Here is a 26,360-nt window from a genome sequence, read left to right on the forward strand (position 1 = left end):
AAAACGCTAGAGGGCGTCACCCCAAGGGTCAGACATGACTCAGTGCTTGCACAGGGGATACCTTTACCTTTTACCTTTTTCACTACCTGAAGGAGACCCAAAGCAACCAACAACCACCTTTCCTTTCCTCAGATGTCCTGTGAAGTAGGTGGTGCTGAGAAAGCTCTGAGAGAACTGCCTGTGAGAACAGTTCTAAGATAACTGGGACTAGCGCAAGATCACCCAGCTGGCTGCATGTGGAGAAGAAGAGGGGAATCTAGGATCCATCCCAGCTGGTTGTTGTTGCTGTTAGGTGCGAAGTCGTGTTGACCCATCGCGACCCCATGGACAATGATCCTCCAGGCCTTCCTGTCCTCGAAGTAATGGTACCCAGCTGGTACAGTATCCAAAATTTCAAATCTGGCATCTCAGAAAAAAATTATTTTGTCAGGGATGAGAAGTCAACTGGCCTTATTGTCTCTAGCACTCTAGAACAAGGCCCAGGTGGGCAAGACAGGAGCTTCCTTATCCAGAAGGGAAATCTCTTGTAGGGTATTCCTCTGAATGCCTTCTTGGGAGTAAGCCCCAATCAGTAAGCCTGAGCAGGGTTCTGGGGAGATCTGCTTGGGATCCCTCTCTTAGTTGATATGATATGATAAACTTTATGGTCTGTGGCTAAAGGCTGATACAGATGCACAATACAATTATAAACAGCAACAATAAAACAATCAAAAGCATTGAAAACAATCTAAAACATTAAAAAACATCTAACAAAATATCAGTTAAAGTATTGCCCTCTTTCCCTGCAGCTCTGCTCTGTATTTTCTTGACTGCTAAAGCAATGAATACAGGAGACAAAAGCATTGACAAAAGGGCGGCTTCTCAAGAATTTAAACCCATTAAAAGGACAGTGAGAAATTTGGGTCTGGACTCTACATGGGGAGGACAGGGAGAGCCAGCTTGGTGTAGCGGTTAGGAGTGCGGACTTCTAATCTGGCAAGCCGGGTTTGAATCTGCGCTCTCCCACAGGTAGCCAGCTGGGTGACCTTGGGCTCACCACGGCACTGATAAAGCTGTTCTGACCGAGCAGGAATATCAGGGCTCTCTCAGCCTCACCCACCTCTCAGGGTGTCTGTTGTGGGGAGAGAAAAGGGAAGGCAACTGTAAGCCACTTTGAGGCTCCTTTGGGTAGAGAAAAGCGGTATATAAGAACCTTCTTCTTCAGTAATATCAGGGCTCCCTCAGCCTCACCTCCCTCACAGGGTGTCTGTTGTGGGGAGAGGAAAGGGAAGGTGATTGGAAGTCACTTTGAGGCTCCTTCGGGTAGAGAAAAGTGGCATATAAGAACCAACTCTTCTTCTTTTTCTTCTTCTTCTTCTAAAATATAGGGCGATCAGCCCACTGGAATGGAAGCTCTCCAAATACAAAGACATGAAGTCAGAATGATTGGGGAGTAGCACGGTCAAGGATAAGGAGATTTGGACTGTTTTCAATTTGTTTCAGTGGCACCAAATCGGTTCGGCCATACCCAAATCGATTCGGATGTCAGCTGAATTGATTTGACGCCATTGGCTACAAGTCTATGGGGATTTCCCCCTTTCCATCTTTCCTGGGCTCTGTGGGGGTAGGGGACTTGAGGGGAAGGCACCAAACTTGCAGAGTAGCTGTGGGAGCCTCTCCTCAAAAGTACAAAATAGTTTTACAAAGATTGGAACAGGAGGTCCAATTTTAGGGGTACCCAAACAGGGTGCCTCCAGCTGATCTCCCTTATTCCCTGTGATGTGAAAACCACATCAGTATGGTTTGAAACCAAACTGAGGCTATTCTGAGGTTATGGGGGAGATGCTTATGGGATCAGCCCAAAGGATGCTTTGGGCTGATCCTGCGTTGAGCAGGGGTTGGACTAGATGGCCCCTTCCAACTCTATGATGGACTCAACTCCTGTATGGCCCCTTCCAACTCTATGATTCTATGATTCTACTAGTAAAAGAGCCCATTGTAACCAAAATACAATGGGCGCTAGAATGTGGGGGATAGGGAGGGACAGGGCAGCCCAGGGCAAGGAAGCTGACCTTAGAGAGGGCGGGCGGCGGCGGCGGCGGGGCATCCTCGGCTCCTCGGCGGGCCTTTGGCGGCGATCTTCGATTCCGGCGGGGTCTTGGCAAGCGGAGGTCAGACCGCCGGGCAGGGAGCCCCCGCCAGCCGCCCTGCACGCCGCTGGCGGGGACTCCCTGGGAGTAGCAGAGGCGTCGTCGAGGTTGGGCGGCGGCGGCGGGGCATCGTCGGCTCCTCGGCTGGCCCTCGGCGGCCATCTTCGATTTTTGCCGGGTCTCTCGTCAGGCCGCCGGGCAGGGAGCCCCCGGCAGCCATGCTCCGCGCGACTGCCGGGGGCTCCCTCGGGCTGGAGAGGTCTTTGCCTTCCCCCACTACATAAAATGTTAAAAAACTGGAACCAGAATATCAGATTGTCGGTATGCTGGTGCCATAAATATCAGGTTCTCAGAATTCCCACCAGGTCGGTTTCTAGCCTAGGAGTCCCCTGCTTTTTTGAGCCTACAGCCACTTATGGAATTCTGACACAGCTGCAAAATGGCTGCCAAAGGAGGCGGTTCCAACCAAAAGTGCCTGCCATAGGAGGGAGAGAGGGGAGAAAAATAAACCCTGAGGGGGCAGCTGCCACTGAAACAGCTTTCTTTTAATCTTCACAGCCAATCAAATCTCCAGTGGCCAATCAGAAGCCCTACTGGGCGGGAGACCGATGTGGCCCGCCATCTTTCTAAAAACCCTTGACTGGTGCTGGGAAAGGTCCTGATGAGGGCTGTTTGGCCCATGGGAGCCCCTCCTTTTCTGTTGCAGAAATATAAGAGGAAAGTCGTATCTCCCAATGGAAAGGGCTAAAGTCTTTTGTTTTTAAGTGGAAGCTGATGATTTGGAGAAATTGATACACATGGGCCTCAGGAATGCAGTCTTCCCTGTTCCATCCCCTGAGAGGTGGTCCTTCAGGTTCTCCGGCTTCAAGCTCTCCAGGGCTTTCTGGGAAAGAGCTTTGAGTCATGCCTGGAATGAGATGGCCAGCCAGCGTGGTTCTTTCTAAAAGTCCACTGGAATATTCTATCACATAAAATCAGAGTTCCCCATTAAACCAACAAGGCGTGAGCTTTGAATAAATCTTTGTTGGTCTTAAAGGTGCTACCGGACTCTGATTTTATTGTGCTACTTCAGACCAACACGGCTACTCATTTGTATCAATACATACCCCATAATCCTTCTCTTCTGGGAAGGGATATAGACGGCTTGGGTAGGGTCTAGGTTACGCTTTCTCAGCTAGGGTTTCGTAAAACCCTGGGATTTATTGCTGATCCTGGAAGGGTTTTTCCAAATGGTGGAAGTTCATTAATTTTTTCAAAATTATTTTATTTGTTTGGGGGTTTTTTGCATTGATTTTAACAAATTTCAATACATTTTAAAATTTATTAAAAGTACTGGGTCATATGACCATATATGGTCATGTCAGCCTGCCCACCTCTCCCAAAATGGCCCAGGATGGGCCTGGAGGGGGTAGGAAGGGGAGGGGCCTCAGGTGGGCGTGTCCACAGCTCTGCTTCCGAACCATATTCTGCACGATCACCCCACTTTGGTGGTTTCTTAAAGCCTGAAGAATATTTCAAGGGTTTCTCAATGGTAAAAAAGTCCACAAAGGTTGGTCTAGAGCAGGGGTAGTCAAACTGCGGCCCTCCAGATGTCCATGGACTACAATTCCCAGGAGCCCCCTGCCAGCGAACGCTGGCAGGGGGCTCCTGGGAATTGTAGTCCATGGACATCTGGAGGGCCGCAGTTTGACTACCCCTGGTCTAGAGGCTTAAAACAATTTCGGGTTTGGAGTTTACAGAGAAGCAGGTTTGGGGGGTCTTCATTTCAACCTCTTCCCATCTCTAAGTACAAACCTCTGGTGGTTACAAACCTCTGGAACGTCGTTCTTGTAAAACTCCATATCTGATAGATTGTTATAGCTGAGCTGCTGTGAAAAGTTTTTTTGATTAAACTTCACACCGGTGCTTAAAATGCTGCGCCTGAAGCGGCCACTTAATGTTCATTTTCCAAAGAAAATCTGAAGACGAATGTGACCCGCTCGCTCCCTCTTGTGGCAGAAATATTTAATGACTGGGCCCCAAGTAGGGATGGGCGATTTGACTTGGATAAGCCCGAAAAAAATCAAATCAATACTGATTCAGGTATATTGGGAGTTTATCCCCATAGGTTTAAATGGGCTGAATCAGAAAAGCCTGAAATGATCCTGACTTAATTTGGCTGATTCAGAAAGACTTCACCAAACAGCTGGTCAGGATCAGCTGTTTGGTGGGGACTTCCTCTCCAGCAGACCCTTCTGAGGCTGCAGAGAGCCCTGCACCCTTTCTCCCCAGTCTTGTTGGGGCTGGCTGCATATTGGGATTTTGGGGGGGGGGGGCGGGCGCTTGGAGCTGAGAAGTCTTGCCTTGCCTCCCTGACACTGCTGGGGCTGGCTCAGCATACCCCAAGCCTGCACAGCATGGATTGTGTGGGAAGGGCTGGCTGAAGGCATTTAAAGGAACCTACATCACTTTAAATGCCTCCAGAGCCACCAAACAGCTGACCCTGGGTGAAGCTTCTCTGCAACAGATCAACTTTCTGGCAGCTGATTTAGCTGAAACAGTTTGAGTTTCCCAAATTGGCCAAACTCGATTTACTAAATTCTAAATCTTAAAAGTACCTAATTTCCCTCTGATACTCATCCCTGATAAGGGATAAGGGATTAAAATGTGGTATTTGCAGCCAGGGGCTGTAGTAAGTAGCCACAGGTGCAGGCAGCTTTCAAAGGTGAACAGAATCCCAGAGGATGGACTACATGGACCTTCACTGGGCTCTTCGCATGGTCTTTCCTGTGAGACTCTCCCATTCAGAAAATATCCAACCATCTGTCAGTTAATAAGTTGCAGGAAAGGCAGTCTGGGACATAAGGCATTTCATTTAATTTGTGCCCCAATCCATTCTGGCTTCCTCAGGAGGAATCACAAGAGGTTTACGGAGCTGTTCACATAACCCAAAGAGAGGTGGTTGTTGATCGTATGACAACTATCTGGTGACAGGACTTCTCCTTTTTAATTAGCTAAGTTGCACTGTAATGGAGAGAAGGCGTATGAATAATGGCACATCAAGGGAATGACACCACACGCACCGCCAGCAATGCGGAATGTAATTATTGGACTAATGAGGTGTGGAATGATCTATTCTGTTGGAAGGGAAGTTAACAGAGGCCCTCGTTCCACTCTGTCACTGCTGAGGCTGCTTCCTCAGGAAAGCTTAGGCAGGGAACAGAGAAGATGCTTGGATTCCTTCAGCAACCTGAAAGTCTGGGCTCCAGTTCGAGGGACTTTGAGTAAGAGTCAGATGCAAGGCCTGATGTTTCTCTGTTAAGAAAGTCAAATTCTCTTGACCTCCCTGAACTCCATCAACGTGAGTCTCCTTGCTGTCAAGTAGGTCCATTCTGTTGGGGCCAAATGATTGGCAGCCTCTGGGTGGCTCTCCCAATGGCCAATGAGAGGCCACTCCCTGCATCATCAGAGAGGCCTTAGAGGCAGGAGAGAAAAGGAGAGAAGACCTAGGGCTCTGAGGTTATTTTTGTAGCTTCCTGTGGTTTCCGTAAGAGCCTCTTGTGTCGCAGAGTGGTAAGGCAGCAGACATGCAGTCTGCTCTGCCCATGAGGCTGGAAGTTCGATCCCGGCAGCCGGCTCAAGGTTGACTCAGCCTTCCATCCTTCCGAGGTCAGTAAAATGAGTACCCAGCTTGCTGGGGGTTAAACGGTAATGATTGGGGAAGGCACTGGCCAACCACCCCATATTGAGTCTGCCATGAAAACGCTAGAGGGCATCACCCCAAGGGTCAGACATGACCTGGTGCTTGCACAGGGGATACCTTTACCTTTACCTATGGTTTCCGTAACCTTGAATAAGTCTGCCTTAAACACTTTAAGAAGAAAATTATTTTTGTTTTTCTTGGTGTAGTTGTTCAGTGCTCATTTTTCTTCTTCGACTGCTTGCTTAACTTTCAAGAGATGCCTTCCACCTAATTTTCTTGGCAAAGACGACCAACATCACTTCTATGATACAGCGTGTGATGCACCATCATTATCTTCTGAGTTTGGCAATCTATTACATTATTTCTGCTTCTTTCAAAGCAATAATGCCAGTTGTGCATTTAAGCACTGTGACTATTTACACATTCATTGCCTTTACCATGCTGCCTCCATTTAATTTTATTTTCAATGTCTTTTTAGTGCTTTGGTCATACTCCCTTGTTTGCATTTTTCTAAACAAGGATATGTTTGATGTTGTCAACTTCCAGAGCTCCAAAATATTTGTTGCTGTTTTCAGAGCTCAGTAGTTTGATGTTCTTCACATCATCTCATCATCTCATCAACATATCGTTATTGTTAACAGTATGTTTGTCATAAGAGAAGAAACACCTTAGCAGTAGCAGAAGAAGAGTTGTTTCTTATATATCGCTTATATCTACCCAAAGGAGCCTCAAAGCAGCTTACAATCACCTTCCCTTCCTCTCCCTACCACAGATACCCTGTGAGGTAGGTGTGGCTGAGAGAGCCATGATATTACTGAAGAAGAAGAAGAAGAAGAAGAAGAAGTAGAAGAAGAAGAAGAAGAAGAAGAAGAAGAAGAGTTGGTTCTCAGATGCCACTTCTCTCTACCCGAAGAAGTCTCAAAGTGGCTTACAGTCGCCTTCCCTTTCCTCTCCCCACCACAGGATCAGCTTCTGCACTGGGGCAGAGAATTTAGAGGTTTCTGCCTCCAGGTGGGACCTGAAGACCCCCCCAAGTTTACGATCTCTCTGTCTCCATCCAAACCATCCAAACCAAAGGGTAAGAGATACCTAGCATCAGTGTCCTTCCATTTGAGGAGCAAAAGGGCCTTTTGGCTGTGGGCCCCTAAGTTATAGAATTCCCTTCTAAGTGTAGCTTCCTCAAGATTCCAGGCTGCTGGTTTGTAGAACCATGGAGGAAATCCGTTTTTAATGTTCCACTGAACATCTAAAGATCTTCTGTAACTGTTGCCTCATTTCCTTTCCTAGTCTATGTATTTTGTTTATCATTGTTTGCATTGCTGCATTTTATACTATGCTGTGATTTGTTTCTGATGTGGAACACATCTACTGCCACTTTCCCTGTAATGGAAATGATAATGGATGTGACATCCCACCTCAGGGAGCGCACTAGTAGATGGTGGAGATGCTGCTGCCGCTGCCACCACCACCCTTCTCAGTCAGGAGAGCAGGAGTGGCATCCCAAGTTGGGTGGCAGTGCCCCCAAGTGGAATGTGTTCCACATAGGGTGTGAAAATCCTTTTTTCCAGATTGGGTTTGTTTTATTATTTTTGGATTATTATTATATTTCTTACCTACCCTTCCGCACAGGCTCAGGGTGGGTTACAACAGATTAAAATAGACAGTTTAAAATTACTTGCAATACAATTCTAAAAGCATAAAAGTATAATTTTGCAATAGATAAAATAATATAACCCTGTTTGCCCAGTATAACAAACTATCTAAAAAGAAGAGGGGTAATGTGTGACACGGCAATACATTATAATTGAGTTAGTTTGATGGATTGGTTGGATGCCAGTCTGGGGTTTTGAGAAGACATTTAATAAAAAGATTAATAAAGGAAGGCAAATCCCAGGTGCTAATTTTACTCGGACAATTATTCTCTCCCTGTTCCATTTCAGTCTTCAAGCAAAGGTTGGATACACACTTTTCTTGGATGCTTTAGGATGCTTTGGGCTGATCCTGCGTAGAGCAGGGGGTTGGACTAGATGGCCTGTATGGCCCCTTCCAACTCTATGATTCTATGATTCTATGAGAAGCAAGCATGTCTTGCTGAGAAAGAGAGACTGTAAATCACATTATGGAAAAGAAGGTCCCAATTAAATATTTGGAAGCATTTTCCGATGGAGTTTTAGGAGGAGACTGGATGATGCTCCTATCAAGAGTGTATGATTTCTAAGACACCAAGAAGATGGAGGGGGGGGGGGTGGACTGGACGGCCACCTGTGGTCTCTTCCAGCTAGTGTGGTAATTCTGATTCTGTGATTCTCAGTATATCTGGACAGATGCCTTTCGGTTTGGAAGACCCGATGATGTGAATCCTTCCCAGGACATGGAAGCCCCAATGCATTTTAAGTGGAATACTGACATCTAGTGTCAGAGACATCAAGCATTTTTTTAAAGTTTTATTCAATAAAAAGAACTAAAGAATAAACCCGATAAAAGAACCAAATCGCAGAGTGCTTATAAATGTATAATATGCTTACTCTTTTCATTCTAGATAATTTTTCAAATTTATCAGACACTTGGCCATCAACAGGTTAGTTTACATAAGAAAATACACTCCATAATTTTTTCAAGTCAATCCTCCTTCTTCAGAATGATATTCTTCTTCTTGGAACAAAACTAAGAACATGAGAAAAGCCATGTTGGATCAGGCCAATGGCCCATCCAGTCCAACACTCTGTGTCACACAGTGATCCAAACCAGGTGGCATCAGGAGATCCACCAATGGGTCCACAAATCCAGAAGACCTCCCAGTGTCACATGCACCCCAAGCTCCAAGATTACAGAGCATCACTGTCCCAGACCTTGTGGCTAATAGCCACTCATGGACCTCTGCTCTCCTGTTGCTGCTGCAGGAAGTTCCATGTATTAATGACTCTTTGGGTGAAGAAGATCTTACTTGTATGGCAGAATGGTTAGAGCGTCCAACTAGGGTTACAGAGACCCAGGCTTAAATCTCTACTCTTCTGGGCAAGTTTGCTGGGTAGCCTTGGGCCTCACCTCCCTCACAAATAGTGTTGCCAACTCCAGGTTGGAAAATATCTATGAAGGACCATCTAGGGAGACTGGAGTTTGTGGAAAGGACTCAGCAGCGATGTGATGCCAGAGAGGCCACTAGCGATTAACGATTCAGTTTGGATAAGCTGAAATGCACCCAAAGCAATGCTGATTCAGGTACTTTTCAGACCTATGTGAGCTGAATTGCCCATCTGTGTGCTTTAAACCTGCCAAATAAGCAGCATCTGAATTGCAATTTAGTGATTCAGTCATGATTCAGTCAACTTAAGAGAAGAGTCCGGGGAGGGGTGCACCAAGCAGCTGACCTGTCATGAGATGCAGCATGAGAAGGCGGCGGGGGGGAGGCATTTAAAGGGCCCACCAAGCAGCTGATCATGACAGATCAGCTGCGTGGTACTCCATTTTAATTTCTCCTCCTGCTTTCTCAGGCAGCACGGGAGAAAGGCATGTGCACAGGAAAAATATTTGGACCAGTTCAGATTCGACCAAATCGATTTGGCAAAATCGGACCTCAGTGAAGGGCAATTTGGGTGATTATGAATTCAAAACATTCTGATTTTTTTTTCCTGTGCATGTGCCCGGAATCCACCCACCAAAGCGACTATTTTCTCTGGAGTAATTGATTTCTGCAGTCTGGAGATCAACTGTAATTCCAGGAGAACTGGAGGCCTTCAGTCATAGGGCTATTGTAAGGCACGGGCAAGGCCACCCCGTATTGAGTCTGCCATGAAAACGCTGGAGGGCGTCACCCCAAGGGTCAGACATGACTCGGTGCTTGCACAGGGGATGCCTTTACCTTTACCTTTAAGGATAAAATAGAGCAGGGCTAGTCAAACTGCGGCCCTCCAGATGTCCATGGACTACAATTCCCAGGAGCCCCTGCCAGCATTCGCTGGCAGGGGCTCCTGGGAATTGTAGTCCATGGACATCTGGAGGGCCGCAGTTTGACTACCCCTGAAATAGAGGATACCAGAACGACATGAGTGCTGCTTTAGGCCCTCATTGGGAAGAAAAGTGGAGACAATTTTTATATTAATTAAACAATTTCTATCCCACCTTTCTTCGTGGTTCAGGGCAGCTTTCAGGAATTGTTAAGAGAGGAACAGTTGTTTATTGATATCCAGCCTTTCACTACCCCTAAGGAATCCCAAAGTGGCTTACAAACTCTTTTTCCTCCCTCTCCCCACATCCTGTGAGGTAGGTGGGGCTGAGAGAGCTCTGAGAGAACTGCTCTAACAGTTCTAAGATGACTATGACTAGCCCAAGGTCACCCAACTGGCTGCACAGGGAGGGAGATGTGGGAAATCAAATCCAGCTGTCCAGATTGGAGTCGTCCACTCTTAACCAGTACGCCACACTGACCCTCAATATTTCCAGTTGCAACCAAAATAAAATAACAAACCTAAGATCTTTTCTGCTCAGGCTGGCAGCGCCTCTCCAATGTCTCAGGTGGACATCTTTTCTTCCCTCTTCCTTTGAAAAGACACAGGCTGTTCAAACCCTTCAGAAGCTCAGGTAAAGAAGCAAACTTTGCAACACCTCCTGAAGGCAAAAGGATGGAATATGTCAATGCAAAGAGAATCCAGTTGGCTCCCAAGGATTAGGCTCTCAAGGACGTCTTCAGAGGATTGCAACTTTGTCTTCCTTGCTCTTAGCAAATGGTCAAATGAGAAGTTGTTTAAGGGCTCTACTCACTGGCCCAGGTACTGGATTGCTGCAGACCCTTGTCAGACATACCTTACTTAGTGCCTGAGCTTTCTCTACGTACCTAAGAGGAGCCAACTATAGATGGCATTGGCCTGGAAAGCTCAGGCAAGTCTTATCCTGTCAAATTTTGAAAGCTAAGTAGGGTTGGTATTTTGGTGGGAGACCTCCAAGGATTTGGGAGGTAGTTCCTCAAAGGAACACTAGGGGGCTTGATTGGAGTCTCTCTCCTGAGTCACATTTTTCTGTAGTGGAGCTTCTACCATGGCAATAAAATGCAGAGCAAAAAAAGAAGTTTTGTTAAGAAGCTTTGCCCAGCAGTTCCTTTTGGCTTTACTTTATGGAATACAAACACATTGTGTATTCAGAAATCATCCCTCCTAACACTTCCAGCCACAGAACAAAAATACTCATATGCTGTTAGATCCGTGGGTTCACGAACATACAGACCCTGGAATCGTTGCCAGAACATCATGAAGAAGAAGAAGAAGAAGAAGAAGAAGAAGAAGAAGAAGAAGAAGAAGAAGAAGAGTTGGTTCTTATATGCCGCTTTTCTCTACCCGAAGGAAGCTCAAAGCGGCTTACAGTCGCCTTCCCATTCCTCTCCCCACAACAGACACCTTGTGGGGGTGAGTGAGGCTGGGAGAGCCCTGATATCACTGCTCAGTCAGAACAGTTTTATCAGTGCCGTGGTGAGCCCAAGGTCACCCAGCTGGCTGCATGTGGGGGAGAGCAGAATCGAACCCGGCATGCCAGATTAGAAGTCTGCACTCCTAAACACTACATCAAGCATGATATGAGTAGTACCAAGATTATATTAAAGAAACCCCACCAAAACCTCACAATATATATGCACGACAGACAAAAGGATCACACCCGACAGCGCACGACTGGCTGGATCCCATATGATTGATTTAAACCTACTGGTTCCTGACACAGAGATCCTCACAGTGCACTGGTTGAGACCATGGTCGCTTTGATCCTACCTCAGACCTCAAGCTCAGTCCTCTGTGGAACCATTCATATGGCCACATACACAACAAGTGCCACCCTTGTTTCCTTCGTTCCGTGTCACAGATGGCCAAGGGGAGGTGCTATCGGTGGTTGACAATCGCAGGCACCAATCAGTGCGTCTCTCTTGTGAATCCCAAGCAGCAGCTGTTCCTCATCTTCTGGCAGAAGCCGGAGCCAGACTCATGTCCCAAATTACCCATCAAGCCCACACCAATGATCACCACGTAATTAAAGCAGATGAGTGTCAAGAGAGTATGGAAGAGATAATGCCAATAATTTCTAGGCTGCTTGTTTGTGGAAGAAGGATGGAGGCTACATGCTCTGTGAACGTCCTCTGTGTCCGACGGAGGGATCCAAACTTGGGCTGCCATGTGTTCAGTCTGTAGTGTGACCGGAATCTCATAAGATGAACAGCGGTCTGAAGATCCTAGGTGGGGATTTTGGGCAACGTTATAGCCAGTCGGGTGCCAGAGCCAGGCTGCAGCATCCTTATCAGGCCAACTAGTAAAAAGAACCAGGGGAGTTTTCAGAAAGTGAAGTCATCCCAAAATTCTAGGTCAGAAGTCCACAGGTCTGGTGAAAAAGGCTGGAGCTTCACTCATGTCAACATCTAATTACAGTAGCTTCCGCACACATCATCTCTCAAGCTGCTATATATATAGTAACCAACCACCCACATAATCCTGTGATGATTCAGCATCACTTCAGCTAGTGGCCAGTCAAGCCATGAGCCAAGTACTTTTTTAAACCTGGAGTCCTGCTCTCAGCTGGGAGCCAACAGCTGGTCTTCATCAGCTGGCAGAGTTGGGAATGGAGGTGATTCTGTGCAATGTCTCCCATGTAAATCTTGGATTGCTTGAATCGTCTGCCTCCACCGCTAAGGTTCTGCTGCCTGTGAGTTAACTACACTGCCCCCCTCCTCCTCCAAAAACTCCTTGCTCTCCTAGTAGCCTGACTTCCCCACTACAGTCAGTTTTAGGATAACCATTCCAAACACTTAGGTTAGCTTGGTAGTTTCATTGGTGATCTACTGGTGTTGGTTCTAGTTCGTGATCAAGATAAGGGACGTGGCTAAGTGGTAGAGCATAGGCCTCAAATTCAGTTCCTGGCACCTCCAGACAGTAGTTGACATGAAAGATGTCCACCTGAGACCTTGGAGAGGCACTGCCAGCCTGAGCAGAAATACTGACCTTAATGGACGGGTGGTCTGACTCGGGATATATGGCATCTCCAGATGTTCTTCCAGAAGTGTGACCAATTTAATGCCATGTGCTGCTTTGTCCTGTGTAAACATTACTGGTGGGTTTAAGAAACATCCACCCCCTTTAACAAGGTGTGATCCTCCAAAGCTGGATGGGGAGGTGGACAGCGGCTACTTAGCCATGACCTCTGAGGAGCAACCCACAGGGAGGGAGCTCCTATGCCTATACCAGTGAGCGCCGTGTGACCGTTGCAGTTGGGGAAGCTCCAGGAAGACACACCATTGCAGGCTGGTCAACAGTAATTGGTCTAACCAGCTCTCATTGGACCCTGCTGCCTAACCAGTGACTGTGGGCCCATGTGGTACAGCCCCTACCTCCAGGGCTCTGTTACCAGTCAACACCCACAATGAGGGATATGGATACCCCTTCCCATTAGTTCATCAATGATGAGATTTACCAGCTCAAGCATACACAAAGCTGCCTTCTGCCGAATCAGACCACTGCTTCATCACGGTCAGTCTTGTCGGACTGGTAATGGCTCTCCAGGGTCTCACCCACTGCCAAATCCTTTAACGGGAGATGCCAGGGATTGAACCTAGGACCTTCTGCATGCCAAGTTGATGCTCTTCCCCCGAGCCATGGACTCTTTGACCTCCTTGTGCCATAATCCAGTTGTTTCTGCCATTATTTAGTGATGTTTACCTAGTTAGGTATGTAGAATTGAGCCTTGTAAGAATTGGGGGCAGCCTGTCTCTTTTGCCTAGTTTGTAGCCCCTCACATTCCCTCCCTACATTCCATCCTTCACCTCCCTTTCACCTCTCACCATCTGCTCTGCTCCTCCCACCCATGTCTTGGAGATGAGTCCCTCCTCAGAGTGTTTTGGCTATATGATGGTCTCCCACTTTTCTGGATTCCTATGAGAGGGGGAGGCGGGAGGGGGAATATATGTGAAGACCTATGTCCTGGGCCTCAGTTTCAACCATGTTTTGAGCAGTGTTCATTCCTGCTCAATAAACCAAATCCTTGCTCAAAGTCAAGCATTTGATTTTCTGGGCAATAGAAGATCCTCACACCCTGGCTTCTGCTTTCCAATCCTCACACACAGAGGACATCCCAGATGCTTTTTAAAAAAAATGTTTTTTACTGTCAAGACTTATTGCCACCCTGTTGATTTTTCCAGGCAAGAGAAGTTCAGAGGTGGTGGGCCCTAGACCCATTCTGCACACATAGGATAGTGCACTTTCAATGTGCTTTGGCAGCTGGATTTTCCTGTGCAGAACAGGAAAACCTACTTCTAAAGTACATCGAAAGTGCATTATCCTATGTGTGCGGAATAGGCCCAGGTTTCCTTCTGTGTAGCCACCCAGGGCTTCCTTGTTTGGTCTCCCATGCTACCCCAGGCCGACCCTGCTTAGCGTCCTCGATCCTGAGCCACCCAAGTCAAGGCAAGTCCAAAATGATTCCCCACACCATCGACCCATGACCAAGTGAGCTTTCAGAAAGCTTCCCCTGGAATGCTCTGTCCTCTCCCCTTTGGGGATATTTCTCAGGATGGTTTAAGGCAGACGTGGCAGGGGCATTCAGAGAAGATGCTGAAGTAGGAGCCAGTCCCTTTGGAATCCATCGATAAAAGTGAACTCCAGAAGTGTATCACACTGCTAAAGTTTCAGATTATATTGAGGGATTTGTGCCACGCCATTGCTTGCTGTGTACTGGCTTGGGCAGGAGCTCTCTATAGGCTTCGTTAATCCCATCTACGCCGGTGCAAAACGCTTCTGCATCCGCCCCATTTGTAATATTTATATGCCCAGAGAAGAACCAGCCGAATGCCGAGATGAATACAGGCAATTACCTTCCTACATCAGAGCGCCGGAGGGAACCCACCCACTAAATCATTGTGCCGGCTGGAGAATGCAGTCATTGGGATTAAAATGCACACCCGGTTTGAGAGATGAGCTTAAACTCCGTCTCAGAAACGTCTCCGGTTCTCTGCTAGGACAGCATTCAGTGACTTTAAGAAGAAGGATGAGCTTCTCATGGAGTCAGTACTGAACTTTATTGGGTAGCAAAGAGAATTCGGCTGGGAGGAAGCCAGAGCATCCGGCTAAGGAAATGCAAATCACAAACAAGGTAATATACTAGATCTAGCTTGCATTTCATCAACTAGTCCCACAAAGCCAGCATTTGGCCATCCCTCCCAGAGGGCAAGAGAGTAGCCAAGGTGGTTTTCCATTGTCTGGGCCATCCAGGTCACAGCCAACTTGTCTGGGTCCTGAGTCCCATCAGAGAAACAGAGCTGCAGAGTAACAGAGCATTTTGAAAGTATGCAGTTATTAGTTACCTTTGTGGATGAGGCACAGATCCAGACTCACAGCACTTTAAAGCTTAAAAGAGAGAAATCTTTACTGGGAAAGATTATTTACAAATATATATTGTATCAATCTGCTTCATTCGACTTACTTAAGCAGACTACCAAAGAGTAGTTACAAAAGCAGCACATTGCAAGCTAGGCTGCAGGCAGACTTCATGCTGCACATCAGCAGATGGAAACAGCTAAGCCTAAAGATTGCTCCTTGCTTCAACAAAAGCACACACACTGATCTGCCCTGCCTGAAGAAGGAGGAAATGGACAGTGGCCGGCTCAAACAAAGGGAGCTCTCAAACCAACCTTCCTCACCTTTGTTAAACTTCAGAAACCCCTGAAACATTCTTCAGGCTTCAAAAAAACCCAGAAATGGCACAATTGCACAGAATATGGTTAGGTAGTAAAGCTGTGGACACACCAACCCAGGGCCCCTCCAGGCCCATCATTGGCCATTTTGGGAGGGTGGGCTGACCATATATAGTTATAGGACCCAATAAATATTTAACAAATTTAAAAAATATATTAATAATAACTCCCACCCATTTAAGAAACCCTTTCAGAGGATGTCAAAAAACCCCAGGGTTTCATGAAACCCTGGTTGAGAAAGCCTGTTCAGCAGTCCCAAACCCCCGGGCCATGGACCAGTACCGGGCCGCAGCTCTTCCAGCAGGCAGCAGGAAAGCAAGTGGAGCAGGGGCCTCCCAGATGTGTCTGTCGCCTCCTGGGGCACTGAGATCATGCAGCAACGACAGCCAATATGCTTGGGCGGCCGGGACGGAGCACTGGGGTGGCGTTTGGGGGAGCTGGGCAGTTGTTCTGTTCCTGGGATTTCGGATGGCTTCTCTCCCCAGCATGGGAGCCCTGACGTGGCCTGGCGATGGCAGCGGCGGTGCACTGGTTCCAACGGAGCCTCAGGCTTCACGATAACCCCGTGCTGCAGGCGGCTGGCCAGCCTGCCAGCTCCGTGCAATGCATCTACATCCTTGATCCCTGGTTCGCGGCCTCCTCTGCTGGCCAACAACCACTGGCGGTGAATGCCTGGCCCGGCCTGGCATGCCAATGGGCAGTGGAGGGGTGTTGGGATGGGCCAGGCCTCACCGCGGGCATGTGGGGCAGAATGCGAGCGGGTGCATCTGCACGTGACGAGCTGTCCCACCTGGAACCGCCCTGACTTGGAGGCACCAAGGCTACGAGCAAGATGGCAGAGCGGTAGCTGAACGAAGTTTGAGCCTTAAGGAGCCAACACAAAAATAATGTACATTTAACAATAGAACAGATATCTACTGGCCCCTGGCAACATTCGTTCCAGTGCATGTTTTCAGAGCAGGCTGGCTTTGGCTGACCCTGGATCAAACTTTAAGTAGATCCAAATTTTACTGCGTGGCAGATTTATTTTATTTATTTATTGTATGGCTTGTGTATAGTATGGCCAGGAGATCCTGAAATTGACCGGCAGCCAGGCAAGAGACTTTCAGAGTTGGCTTGCCATGGCCTATCCTGCATCCCAACCCTGGTATCCCTTGTAGGTCACCTTTCCAAGTGCCAAACCTAGCCAGGGCCAACCCTGCTCAACTTCCGGGATCTGACAGGATGTTTAAACGTTACCATAGCAACCAGAGTCAGAGAGCCTTAGGGCAGTGGTCGAGAGGAGAGTAGACTACCCCCCACCCCCAGGCCTCAGTAAAATTGTCAAGCGTTGACCGGTCCCCGGTGATAAAAAGGTTGGGGACCACTGCGGGGGCTTTCAGCGTTGGCAGAGTTCACCTGTACAAGAGAGGAGCGCAGCACCAAGCTGCTTAGAAGAATAAAATAGTTTTATTCAGGGAAATAAGCTTTGTATAGAAAGAGAGGAGAGAGAATCCAATAGCCTGTTTAACTACTATGCTCTTCCTTCCTTCTGTCTGTCGGTCTGTCTGTCTGTCTGTTGTTGCTGTTGCTGTTGTTGATTTGTTTCCTACTACTCACAGCAAGCCGTCTTGTGGAAGGTGACATAACAAAACGTTATATACAATGCAAAACCCGTTAAAACCCCATTAAAACCCATTACACATTACAGAAACATGGGGGTCAAATAAGATAATTAACCCTCCCCCAACACAGTACGACTGCCATGAGGGCATCAGAGGGACTGCACCAGCCAACCGCCACAAAATGATGTTCCAATTTCAGGTTGGCACATCTACCCAGGGGGCCCATTCAATCTACCCCTCCAGCACAGGCCTCAGCCATAGACCTGGCAGAAGGTCCATCTTACAGGCCCTGTGGCTTTTCCGGGAGCTTGTTCCACCAGGTAGGGGCCAGGACCGAAAAGGCCCTGGCCCTGGTTGAGGCCAGGCATACATCTCTGGAGCTGGGGATGAGCAAAAATTTGGTACCCACAGAGCACAATGCCCTGCCGGTGGGCATAGGGTGACAGGCAGTCCCTCAGATATGCGGTTCCCAAACCTGTTCAGGAGGCAAGCAGGGAGGAGCAAGAAGTCCCCAACGGAGCTAATTAGGACTCTGGAGGAGATTATTTGAAATACACCAGGAAGTCTCTCATCTAGCCATGCTAAACGCACACCTCTTCCAACACCCCCTGTAGGATATTCTTCATATGCTTTTGAATCAGGCACACTACAAATCTGGCGTAATCCAACTTTCAAGGCAAGAGACAAACTGAGGTGGTTTTCCACGGCCGGCCTCTACGTAGCAACCCTACACTTCCTTGGAGGTCTCCCACCCAAATGCTCACCAGGGGCCAAACTTCTTCACTTCCACGAACTTATGAGATAGGGCTATCCTGGGCTACCCAGGGGCAGGACCATCCTAACGGTGGGTATTTAGTTCTTCCTCCCAAAGAACATAAACCCGCCCTGTTCAGGGGTGTTCAGCATCTCGCCCACTAGAGGCTGCTCATGTTCCATTCTAGAAATCAAGCGTCAGCCCCCCCTGACAATATGACGAGCTAGGAACCCATCCATCCATTACAGCAATGAAATGCTACCAGCGGACTCCTTTGTTGTGAATCGAGCAAAACTGCTGATGTTGTTCTTAAGGTCAACAACATTCAACAATGGTTTCACACAAAGTCTCTTCTTATTTTGTTACAGTAAGCAGAGAGGAGGAACAACCTCCGATGCGGAAAAGCTTCAGGGACCCCCCCACCTTCACGAATGAAAAGCCACTCAGGGGAAATTAGTGTCTGGACGCCCAGAGGAGTGTTTTACAAAGCCACTGGGAGGTGAATTATATTTATTAGGGTCCTTAATGTAGCTTTTAATATGTCATTCAAAGGCAGGAAGGCATTCTATGATAGGTGTAAAGGGTCTAGAAGGCTTCTCCTCCTGTATGAATAGCTCGCCACACTGTGGAGACATAATCAGGTGAATTCACATGAGCACCCTCTGTTGTGCAAAAATAGCCCTGACCTGGGCTGATTCTGCACTTACTTTGTTGTTTCCCTTGTGGATCCTGCTGAATTCAGATCGATTTGAACTCGAGTCTTCCTCTACCCCCCCCTCCTGCAATTGAAACAGAAAGTGTTCTGCACTCAATTGGGAAAGCTCAGAACACGGAGGGGAGCCAAGTGTAGCAGGAGTCTCTTTCTTTCTTTTCTTGAATGGGGGTGGGGGTGGGGAGAGGATTGGAGACAGCAGAGGAGGGAAAATAAATCCAAGAGGCAAATCTCTGCTGAGAGAAGTTAGGGCTTCTGGAGTGCAATCACTTTAAGACAAGCCTTGCAACCGGGAACCAGGAAGTCTTTGAACTGACGCCCTGGCCAATCAGGGAAGACTGCTACGCTACGAGGCAGGGAGAAGGAAGTTAATTTGCAAAAAGCAGAAATCTGCACATTTACTGATAGCGATGTTTCAAATATCAAGGGTTATATCCACTTCTGGATATTGTGGGGGAAAGGTAGGGTCACTCTGGATCAATCTTGCATGTTGCAGGGGGAAATTTTAAAGCACCCCAAATCAAGTGGAAATCAAATTCAGTGTAGATCGGAGGGATTTATTCAAGCTGGCAGTGGGTATAAAGCTCCTTGCAGACTACACCCTAGATAGCCCAGGTGTGCCCGATCTTGGAAGCTAAGCGGGGTCAGCCTCGGTAAGTATTTGGATAGGAGAACTCCCGGGATTTGGGTGGGAGTTCCTCCAAGTGCGTAGAGGCAGGCAATGGCAAGCCACCTCTGAACGTCTCGTGCCTGGCTGCCAGACAATCTTCAGACCTCCTGGCTGCACTACACATATTATTATTATTATTATTATTATTATTATTATTATTATTATTATTATTATTATTATTATTAACAATGATGACGACGACGATGATGATAATATAGTGTTAATCTTAAAGCCTGCCCTTCCCCATAGTCTCAAGGTGGGTTTCAGCAATGCATTTGATCAATTATAACCATAAAGGTAAAGGTAAAGGTATCCCCTGTGCAAGCACCGAGTCATGTCTGACCCTTGGGGTGACGCCCTCTAGCGTTTTCATGGCAGACTCAATACGGGGTGGTTTGCCAGTGCCTTCCCCAGTCATTACCATTTACCCCCCAGCAAGCTGGGTACTCATTTTACCGACCTCGGAAGGATGGAAGGCTGAGTCAACCTTGAGCCGGCTGCTGGGATTGAACTCCCAGCCTTATGGGCAAAGCTTTCAGACTGCATGTCAGCTGCCTTACCACTCTGCGCCACAAGAGGCTCAATTATAACCATAAAATGAATTAAATAAATTTAGAATACATTTTAAAATTAAAGTAAATCAGGTTTAAAAGCTGTCACTTTGTTTCAGTTAAAAGATGGCGGGGGGTGTTGGTGTTTGGCAGCTTTCTTAGATGGGCAAAGATCTCTAGGTCAATAATCCTGTGGGAACAGACTGCATTTGCATCTCTTTCAGCGATGTGTATGATGCTGTGACTGCTCGGCCCATCTTGCGGGAAGAGGAACCTTCAAGGCAGGACAACCCAAAAGAAAAAGAACCAGGGAGGCATCTTGTTTTCCCAGAGTCCTCACACAGAAAATCAGGAAATGTCGGCCTTTCCCTGGTGATGAGAAAATGACAGTGCATGGAACTTGGGTCACTGTGGGTGGGTGGGCAGGTAGTCATGAATTTCCGGCATTGTGCAGGGTGCTGGACTAGGCAACTCGACCCCTACCCCACCAGTATCCCATGAGGACTGCCCACCCAGGGGTCTTATCATCAGCAGTTTTGATCGCCATACCTTTTCATATAAGCCACTTTGAGAACACTTGTATTCTATTGAGAAACGCTCCATAAATATGAATAAATAAATTAGGAAGGCGTGCTTAAAAATGTTTTTTTTTTTAAGCTTCCTTGGGACAGAGACCTTAACACGAGTCTCCTTCAGCTGGCTCTGCTTCCCTGGAGGAGACCCAGGAGATGTGAAGAAGCTTCTTCAGTGGGCTCCGGATTCTTCCAGGGGCAAGAAAGAGAAGAACTGTAATACTAGGGGACGGTTGAGCTCCTTTGGGAATGCTGATGAGAACACAGAACAATGGGGCTTCTGACTTCTGAGCACAATTGTTTAATTTTTGCAAACCAGGAAGCAGTCTAGTGTGTGTGGCAAAACTTGGCCAAAAAAAAAGTGGCAAAATAAATGGGAAAGTGGGTTTTTTTCTTCTTTTTTTACCCCAGACTTGCGATTATTAATTTGGTGTAACAAATATGAACAAAGCTGGGTATAAAATTCCTGTGTTGTGCCTGTTAATATCCACAGATTGGTGAGGATTAAAGTGATACCAATTAATGTCAATTAACAATGGGGCATAAATGAGAGCTGCAGGAACAAATCCAAGCTGAAGCTTTTCAGGAAGCCTGCGCCTGCCGGTTTAATCGGACAACTTATTCAAGCTCTGTTTTCATTAAAATGCCAACCAGTCAAAAGCTTCATTAGTGCAAAGTCTTGTTTCTGGTGCTTTCTCAAGGCCAACATACACGGAGTGCTCAAATGTGCAATCCGTCGGACACATTGGACGCATATTGGGGGAATTCGCCTTCAGCTGCGCTGGTTCGCCAGACGCTGCAAGTGTTTGCCAGTTTCTGCCAGTGTAGATGGAAGTGGGGAGGCCTTTTGCTTTTCTCTGTTCCTGAGTGCCCTTGGAAGGATGCGCAGAGCCAGAGAATGGGAGCAAAGCCCGTCTGCTGCAAGAGAACACTGGAGGGGGGGGGGGTTAGCAGTCGGACCCCTTCTCCTGCTGAGGGGCTGCTGGAGGCAAAGGCGCTCCACTGTGCATCGCCCTAGAACCTTAAGTCCAGAGCCTTGCTTTGGCCAAAGCAAGCTGATTGGACATCAGTCAGGCAGCTGTCTGAGAAAGCAGATTCACGGTGGGGCAAAGAGAGGCTGGCTGGGTGGCTGGCTGGTGACCTTCCCTTCCCTCTCTTGGAGCAGACATGGGTCAGCATCTAGGTCAACCAGCATCTAGGGAAATATTCTGGAAGAAACCCTTCAGCACCAAGCCGAACTTCCTATTTCATCCTAGTTTGGTGTAGTGGTTAGGAGTGTGGACTTCTAATCTGGCATGCCAGGTTCGATTCTGCACTCCCCCACATGCAACCAGCTGGGTGACCTTGGGCTCACCACGGCACTGATAAAACTGTTCTGACCGGGCAGTGATATCAGAGTTCTCTCAGCCTCACCTCCCTCACAGGGTGTCTGTTGTGGGGAGAGAAATGGGAAGGCGACTGTAAGCCGCTTTGAGCCTCCTTCGGGTAGGGAAAAGCGACATATAAGAACCAACTCCTCTTCTTCTTCTATTAAGAGCCACTCAAGCAACACTTACGTCTATTCACCTTGAGATCCAGCTTAGTGTAGTTGTTAAGAGCTGGGTTTGATTCCCCATTTCTCCTCTTCCTCCACATGCAACCAGCTTGGTGACCTTGGGCAAGTTCAAGTTCTCACAGAGCTCTCTCAGCCTCCCCTCCCTCCCACGGTTTCTGTTGTGGAAAAAGAAAGGAAGGTGATTACAAACCACTCTGAGACTCCTTCGGATCGTGAAAAATGGGCTACCAAGAACCCATCTCTTCTTCTTCTTCTTCTTCCCCATCACCCTTTCTGCCCGGTTCTTGTGGGGCCATCAAGCCTCTCCCATCCCTTTGACTCCTTCTGGTAGAATAATTAGCTCATTGTCCTCTGCCGATGAGTCCACCTGCCTCCGAATATGGTTTGCCCTGACGGAGCTGTCTCTGTTCAGCAGGGCCTGCAAGATGGAGCTCTTCCCCCAGGCGTCTGGTTGAGGCCGGGGGAGGGTGTGACTGGAGGTACGAGCTGTGGGTCCCACCCTGCACTAAGTGCTCAGTGCTCAGTGCTCAAGATCTGAACCCTCGAGATTTTAATCATCTGGGGCCATTCTATTGGCCTCAGGCTGGAAGAGCTGAGTTGGGTTGGGAGTAGTAGGAAGTTACACCGCCATCTTCTGATATTGTTTTTATATTTTTTTTATTGTTGATACTATTTCATGTTTTTTTAACAAAACATTCTATTATGCTTATATACATCTACAAATAACAACATCACCACTGAACAAAAAACGACAACATAAAACACATACAAACATAACACAAACATCACAATTACAACCTGAAATTTGACTTCCCACCCAGCTCATCCTACTTTTTCATGTTTTAATGGGGGGTTTATTGATACATTGTGTTTTTTTGATGTATATTGTAAGCCGCCATGAGATGACTTTTGTCGAGAGTGGCGGGGTAAAAGTCTAAAAATGAATGAATGAATGAATGAATGAATGAATGAATGAATGAATGAATGGATGGATGGATGGATGGATGGGTGGAAGCAAGCAAGCGAAGGAAGGAAGGAAGGAAGGAGGGAGGGAGGGAGGGAGGGAGGGAGGGAGAGAGAGAGAGAGAGAGAGAGAGAGAGAGAGAGAGAAAGAAAGAAAAAGAAAGAAAGAAAGAAAGAAAGCCTTGATGCGCTCATATGCATAAAGAGAATACAAGTGTGGGGCTGAGATATTCACTGAACAATTTCATCATGCTCAAGGGTTGGACGTGGCCTGAGTGCTTTGGGTGTTTTTCTTCAAAAATGTGACTTCTATGAAGTATAGTATGAAGTATAGTATATATGGCCTACCTTTCCTTCCATAATATACAAAAGCATGATATACTACAGTATAATATACTAAAAAAGATGATAGAATACAAAATCTGAAAAATCCTTCATAAACAGCTGCAGATTTACATCCTAACAACTCCAGCATGTTAGAATATTGCCCCATCAGCGATGAAAAGCATGTTACCGATCAACAACCAACCCATCCCTAAAGGAGCTTACAAACAACTGGTCTTCAAGAGGTGGATCAAGTGGCAAAAAGCTAAATGTGAAAAATAAATAAAATAAATGAACAACTTTCTGTTGCCTATTGTCTCACTGTATCCAAAGTGCCCCCTCTCTTGTGGCCATCCAGTGTGCTCCAGACAATGCAACACACGCAAAAAGGCCTCCAGAAATGATCTTAGTATCACAGTCGTCTTGATATCACCGGCTAGACTCCCAGCGCTGTTTGGGGAATACAAACCTCCAGTTCCATTAGGCCAACAGAATTGGTTGTGTGTTTCCTCGAATCCTGGCTCAATTATTTTCTTTGCATGTGTATGGAATGTTGTGACTCTTCAGCAATGATGAATCAACACAACCACAGGGGGAAAAATGTTGCAGAAAGACAGGTTTCCACGGGCACGTATCTTCTTCCCCTGGCTTGTTCATTTTCGGAAAGAAAAAAAAAAGAAAGTTATAGTCTCCTTAGTTACTTTTCCTCAAAGTTCATAAATATTTCTGCCTCACACAAGACAGAGGGCATTTCGCTTTCCATAAAAGCTCTCCAACGATCCTGTTATTAAAATGAAAGAAGAGAGAGATTTATCACCCAGCCAAAGTAAGGCAGGCACACGGCCGTTCTTTTCAATCCATTGAGTCAGGACATCAAAATGGCCTTCCCTTCCCTCCTGTAGTGCAGATTAAACTGTTTATTAGAATTTGGGTGCATTATTAAAAAGGAAAGGAAATGGTGCTCCTTTATTTTAAAGATTACAGCAATAAAAATTTAGATGATCCAGATTTATCAAGTGGGTTGTATAAGGCCAGAGCTGCTCCTGTCCCTGTTTAACGCCACAAAGAGGTTCAGTGGATGGTGAGACTTGCTTACAGTCATCAATAAGCCGGCTGTTTACAAAACGTTACAACAGGGATGGAAGGCTGTGACACACACCCATGACCCCACTCACACTTACACAAACACACAGGGGAAGAAAAATTGATCCAGCCACTTGCTCGAAGAGTAGGGGATGTTGTTAAACATAACCAGTCGCAACAAAATGGAACTAAAGTTCTCTGACCCAGTTCTTCTGAAATGCATGTTACATTCCCAGTAACGGAACAGAGTGAGTCCTCCAGTTCTGACTGAGAGGGGTCAGCCAACGCCTAAGTATGTCTGTGCTAGGGCAATGAGGCGGTGAGCTCCCAGAGGAGCTGCAGGCCCTGCGTTCTGTAGGGTGCTCTTCCGCCAGGTGGCAAGGAAGATCAGGGCCCCTCCCTCATAGAATGGCGGTAACAGGTTCTATCAGCCCCGTCTTCACCTCTGCCCCTTTCAGGAGTAGTCAAACTACGGCCCTCCAGATGTCCATGGACTACAATTCCCCTGAGCCACTGCCGCTGGCAGGGGCTCATGGGAATTGTAGTCCATGGACATTTGGAGGGCCGCAGTTTGACTACCTCTGCTTTTGATGGTGAATATCAGGGTTTTGGACTCAGGAGGAGTTTTCACTGCAACTTCTTGGTTTTATAGAATTTTTTAATATTATATATAAGTTTTATATGTATTATATGTATAGGTTTTTAAGGGGATATATTGGGTTTTTAATCTGATTTGGGGGAGGCCGATAATAACAATGACAATAACAACAACAACAACAACAACAAAGAAGGCCTCCTCGTTGCCCCCAAGTACACTGTAGTTCGCATATGAGACTGAGATTTAAATAGTGCAGGAGTAAAAGGCACAGTGTCCTGACCTCGATCCCCCAGGCTAGGAGGATCTTGACAGATCTCAGAAGCTGAGCCCTCCCCGCAAGTCCCCATAGATCAGCTCCTTCCACCAAAAACTACAATCGAATGCGAGCAGAACTCACATGGGCTCCCAGTTACCGGAACAGGTTGCCTTACAGGTAATGAAATGGAATTTGGCTGCTACTCTCTCTCTCCAGTTTGCTGTAGTGGTTAGGAGTGCGGACTTCTAATCTGGTGAGCCGGGTTCGATTCTGCACTCCCCCACATGCAACCAGCTGGGTGACACTGGGTTCGCCACGGCACTGATAAAGCTGTTCGAGCAGTGATATCAGGGCTCTCTCAGCCTCACCCACCTCACAGGGTGTCTGTTGTGGGGAGAGGAAAGGGAAGGCGACTGGAAGCCGCTTTGAGCCTCCTTCGGGTAGAGAAAAGCAGCATATAAGAACCAGCTCTTCTTCATCTTCAGTAATCTCAGGGCTCTCTCAGCCTCACCTCCCTCACAGGGTGTCTGTTGTGGGGAGAGGAAAGGGAAGGCGACTGTAAGCTGCTTAGAGGCTCCTTTGAAGAGAGAAAAGCAGCATATAATGGTTTTAGTGCCCGATGATCCCCTGCCTGAAGGAGTTTCAATCACCTTCCCTTCCTCTCCTTGCAACAGACACCCTGTGAGGAAGGTGAGGCTGAGAGACCTGATATTCCTGCTAGGTCAGAACAGCACTAACAGAACTGTGACTAGTCCAAGGTCACCCAACTGGATGCCTGTGGATGAGGAGCAGGGAATCAAATTCAACATTCCAGATTAGAAGCAGCCACACTTAACCACTACACTATGCTAGATTAGCCACCTGGTTACTCACCTGGATATCTCTTCGCTTTCCTTGTGTGCCCTTTTGGCAAGATGGACTTGGATGTTTCTGTTTGGGACTACCAGTGGAATCCTTTTTGGAAAAGTAAACTTTGTTTTGATACAACTAGGGAAATTTCCTTGTGGTTTATGTCCACTGCATACTGTAGAGCAGGGGTAGTCAACCTGTGGTCCTCCAGATGTTCATGAACTACAATTCCCATGAGCCCTTGCCAGCAAATGCAATTCATGGGAATTGTAGTCCATGAACATCTAGAGGACCACAGGTTGACGACCCCTGCTGTAGAGCATAGTTTCCCTTCCAAGGCTCC

Source organism: Paroedura picta, chromosome 2 (genome assembly GCF_049243985.1).
Source record: "Paroedura picta isolate Pp20150507F chromosome 2, Ppicta_v3.0, whole genome shotgun sequence".
In the NCBI taxonomy this organism is placed as follows: Eukaryota; Metazoa; Chordata; class Lepidosauria; order Squamata; family Gekkonidae; genus Paroedura; species Paroedura picta.